Below are 5,867 nucleotides of genomic sequence, written 5' to 3' on the forward strand. Positions count from 1 at the left end.
GAGAGCGAGAGAGATAGATAGATAGATAGAGAGAGAGAGAGAGAGAGAGAGAGAGAGAGAGAGAGAGAGAGAGAGAGAGAGAGGAAAGACAGAAAAGCGATTACAATAGGGAGATGTAGAGACACAGAGAGGGTGTGAAATGTAGTAGGGAGTCAGAGAAAGAAACAGATAGACGGCAAACAAAGATCTGGAAAATAGGGGGGGGGGCAGGTGGTGGAAGAACGAGAGAAACGAACGACGAATTGCTCGTTCGTGGTTAAGCGCGCAGTATGTAATTGAATATGATATTGCTAACAAACTTTCCACTGCCAGAGGCTGTTTGGCTGCTATAGAAATACCAGTATATTTTATCTAGCAGCAATTCCGTCGGAATTGGGCTCCGTCGATGATTACACGAGATAGACAGAGGAATACAAGATTGAACCTGTAGTAACGTATTAGGAGCGATCACGTACGCTTGGTCTATTTATTTCTATACTAGCTGTGGTATATAGTCGCAAAAATCTAAAACGTTTAATCTAAACGTTACCTAATTTTGCGTTGAGTCTTGTGACAAATTGCAAATAGGGTCTGTGCACTCGTAGCGGGTTTCAACTCGCGTGACACGCAAAATAAACGAAAGGACAGCAGGAGAAAAGGCTGGTTTGTTACTTAATTTAACGCTAAAAACAATTAATTAATAAAACACCTCGTGAGCGCAAAGGTAATGGTTAAGGTTATTAAAGTTTGTTTTTAATCACTCTTATTAAGTCCCTAATTTTCAGTTTTACATTTATTCCGGTCTCATCTACATTCTACATGTCTTTATCTATATACTAGAGCAGAGGACATATTTCCATTCTGATCTCATCAACCTCCTCCCCACCCAACCCATCGTTCCCACACCATCCTCCCTCTCACAATCACCACCCTCCTTCCCACACCATCCTCCCTCCTACCCCACCCTCCCTCCCACCCCATCTCCGTTCCCGTCCCTATTAGTTAGCACGCACCTTGTCCCGCAGCCATCTCCAAGTAGCTCAGATTTACTGCTGACTAGCGGCTAACGCAACGCTATAACTGACAAGCGATTGCGTTTTTCATAAATCGTTCTCCGACTGATAGTTTTCCCGGCGGGAATTCCTCCCCCTTCAGGCACATCTGCAGCCCAACCTACAGCTAGATCTCATCACGGGCAACACTACCGGCAAGGAAGCTAACCCGACTCTCTCTGGCATAAAACCCGAGGTGCCGCAAGCACAAACGCAAAGACTCGTGCACAGTCATAGAGTCAGGATGCCGGTGTTGCCACGAAGACATTGGACTATCGGATGGGTTACCCACCGGATTTGTCCATGCTGCTTATGTGCACTCGCTAATGCGTGTAAATACACGCGGGCGTGTACTTTCCGTTGCGTATAACAGGTGCACGTGAGAGTATCTCTATCACGTGTATGTGTACGATCGCGTTTACGCGCGCGCATGCGTGTACGTGCACGCGCGCCTGTACGTGTGCGTGTGCGTGTATGTGTGCGCATGCATGTATGTGCGCGCATGCGTGTAAGTGCACGCGCGCGTGTATGCGCCTGTGTGCGCGTGCGTGTACGCACGCTTGTGTGTGCGCGCATGCGTGTAAGTGCGCGCATGTGTGTAAGTGCATGCAGTAAGTGCATGTTGTTGTTGTTGATAAGTGATAGTGTGTTGCTGTTGTTGCTGTTGTTAGTGTTGTTGATAAGTGATGGTTTGTTGCTGTTGTTGCTGTTGTTGTTGTTGTTGTTGTTGTTGTTGTTGTTGTTGTTGTTGTTGTTGTTGTTGATAAGTGATGGTTTGTTGCTGTTGTTGTTGTTGTTGTTAATAAGTGATGGTTTGTTGCTGTTGTTGTTGTTGTCGTTGTTGTTGTTGTTGTTGTTGTTGTTGTTGTTGTTGTTATTGTTGATGATGATAAGTGATGGATTGTTGCTGTTGTTGTTGCTGATAAGTGATGGTTTGTTGCTGTTGTTGTTTTTGTTGTTGTTGATAAGTGATGGTTTGTTGCTGCTGTGTTGTGGGTATTGACGGCATGACGTACGTTCAAGCTTCATGTATATTCATCATGTAGACAACATGACAGCCGCCTCCCTCGTCCACGAATCCCGCGCTGAGACTCATCATATATATACACATATATATATATATGTAGACTCATCTATAGAAGGCAGCGCCATCTAGGCGCGGGAACTAAAATACAATGCCATTTGGGCGCGGTAACTACATACATACACGCACAAACACATACACATGGACTCATCCATAGATATGCACACATGTGTTTGTATACGTATATCTATGGACTACTCTATAGAAGGCAGCGCCATCTATGGGTGCGTGAACTCACCGGCAAGGCTTCACACGCCTCTCTTGCTGCCAGAGCGCATGCGCCAGCATTACAATACGATCGTTGGTACTGAAATTATCAGGAAATACCACTCCCACTGACTGTCGTGTGCAGATTGGGCCATGATGGGAGATAACTTTATACCCTGCTGCGGGTGTATTGAGTGTATTTATTGGTGCTGTTTATATTATATATTACGCCACACTGTACGTATACATCGATTTTCAGCCAATGAGGACGTGAACAAACCTGCATGCACACGCATACATTCCTGTACACGTAAAATATTTGCACGCGCACAAGCGGGTCACATGCACACATACATGAAAATAGGGCCTATGATCTTGTTCACTCCAGTGGGCGGTACGTGCGAAATGTACCTAACATTAATTAATTAACAATCACTGTCGCAGATATCAGCCACTCGGTAATTAAATATCGAAGATCTCACAACAAACAGACTGTGCGACTGTGGCGATTATAACAAAATGCTTTAACTGAGTCTGCTGAACCGTCAAAACAGCAGGCTGGCTAGATACATTTACCCCTAGGCGACATTTTGCCTTCATAGTCCACTGACTCGGACCGACATAGACGGACGACTGCAGATTAAGATGAGCAAATTCTGCACAAAGGGGGGCGTATCACAAAGGACGTTTTCAATGCGACGACCGTCTGCGCCGTGCCAAAATTCCTACATTCCATGTCTCAGCAAACCTCATTCAGCAGCTCAGTTGTAAACCTATACAGAGACGAAAGAAAACTTCGCAGTTGCCTTGGAAACTTTTATCCGAACTATATAAGATCAAGTTTGCCCGTGTAAATACGTATTGAGACGGTCGTCGTAAATCAACTGTGCAAACCAAACTATAAGCAAGCCGAGGGAGACGCAAAAAATATCTTAAGTAAAGCGCATGAGGACATTTCTTATCCGGGTATGTGTCGCGCCATATTGCGATCGGGCAGATTATTGGAGACAGGTATTTTCTGATTTCCGGGCGCAGTATGACAGCACAGTATGACGCACGGAGGGATGACAGCCACAGTATGACAGACGCGAGTTATGGACAGCGCAGTATGACAGGCACAGTTATGTACAGCACAGTATGACAAGGCCACAGTATGACAGCCCACAGTAGTGAAACAGCACTCAGTATGACAGCCACAGTTATGACAGCCACAGTATGACAGACACAGTATGACCAACACAGTATGAACAGGCACAGTATGACGGCCACAGGCTTATGACAGCACAGGTATGACAGCACAGGTATGACGAAACACAGTATGACAGACAGTATGACAGCACGTATGACAGCACAGATATGACGCACCAGTATGACAGCCACAGTATGACAGCCCACAGCTATGACAACACAGTATGACAGCCACTAGTATGACAGCACAGCATTGACAGCACAGTATGACAGCACAGTATGACAGCGCAGTATGACAGCGCAGTATGACAGCGCAGTATGACAGCGCAGTATGACAGCACAGTATGACAGCCACAGTTATGACAGCCACAGTGATGACAGGCAAGTATGACAGCACAGTTATGAGCAGCACAGCTATGACAGTCGACAGTATGGCACAGCACAGTATGACAGCACAGTATGACAGCGAACAGGTATACAGCCACAGTTTTTTTGGACAGGCACAGTATGACAGCCACAGTATGACGCACCAGTATGCACAGCACAGTATGACAGCACAGGTATATGGACAGCACATATGTCACAACACAGTTATGACAGCACAGTATGACAGCACAGTATGACAGACAGTATGACAGACAGTATGACAGCACAGTATGACAGCACAGTATGACAGCACAGTATGACAGCACAGTATGACAGCACAGTATGACAGCACAGTATGACAGCACAGTATGACAGCACAGTATGCGAGCGACTGCTGCTGTGTGTCTGCTGCCGGCCGGTCAGCTGAGGAATGCGTGTATACACCACACACACACACACACACACACGACACGACACACACACACACACACACACACACGCACGCACGCACGCTACCGCACGCACCCCGCCACGCAAACCCGGGGCACGCACGACGTACGCGCACGCACCCACGCACGCACGCACGCCACGCACACACAACGCATGCACGCACACACACACGCACGCACACATGCACAGAACACACGCACACACGCCACGGCAGCACGCACGCACGCACGCACACACACATACACACACTACACACACACACACACACACAGACACAACACACCACGGCACGCACGTACGCACGCTCGGCACTCGACGCTCGCACGCACGCACGCACGCACGCACGCCACACACACGAAACCGCACGCAACGCACACAAAACACACGCAACGCAACGCACGCACACACACACATACACACACACACGAGACACAGACACCAAACACAACGCACGCACGTCGCCACGCTCGCAGCACGACACACACCACACTACCACAACAATATCGCACCAACACAGACACCAAGATCACACACGCACGCGCGAGCACGTACTCACGCTTGCACGCACGCTCGCACGCACGCACGCACCGCATGCACGCAACATACGCACGAGCACAGACACCAACACACACGCACGCACGCACGTACGCACGCTGGCACGGAACGCACACACACACACACACACAACACCACACACACACACACACACACACACACAACAGGGTTTCTCAGGTTCAAGGATTGACAGGTACGCGTGAACAATCGCATTCACACACGCGCGAGCGTCACACTGACTATATAGAGTACATCTATCGTATCTATCTAATCTATCTTCTATCTACTATCGATCTATCTATCTATCTATCTATTTATTCATCCATCCATCCATCCATCCATCCATCATCCATCCATCCATCCTCCATCCATCCCATCATCCATCCATCCATCCATTTCATCCATCCATCCATCCATCCATCCATCCATCCATCATCCATCCATCCATCCATCCATCCCATCCATCCATCCATCCATCCATCATCCATTCATCATCCATCCATCCATCCATCATCCATCCATCCATCCATTCCATCCATCCATCCGTCCATCCAGTCCATCCATCCATTCCATCCATACATCCATCATCCATCCATCCATCCATCCATCCATCCATCCATCCATCCATCCTTCTATCCATTCATCCATCCATCATCCCTCCATCCATTACATCCATCCATCCATCCATCCATCCATCCATGTCCATCCATCCATTCATCTCATCCATCCATCCATCATACATCCATTCATCCATCCATCCATCCAGTCCATCCATCCAATCATCCAATCCACTCCCATCCATCTATCATCCATCATCCAATCCATCCATCCATCCATTTCAAACTATTTCAGTGTCATTCACCCTCGAGTATTTATCACAAGATTTCATTCGCCCGCGATTAAATTTCCTTATGTTTTTGGTCTAGTTTCATTCACTCCAAAATAATTTCATTCGCCCTTGGGTAAACCATTCACCAGTTTAAGAA

The sequence above is a fragment of the Priapulus caudatus genome, unplaced genomic scaffold (genome assembly GCF_000485595.1).
Source record: "Priapulus caudatus unplaced genomic scaffold, Priapulus_caudatus-5.0.1 Scaffold398, whole genome shotgun sequence".
Taxonomy (NCBI): domain Eukaryota; kingdom Metazoa; phylum Priapulida; class Priapulimorpha; order Priapulimorphida; family Priapulidae; genus Priapulus; species Priapulus caudatus.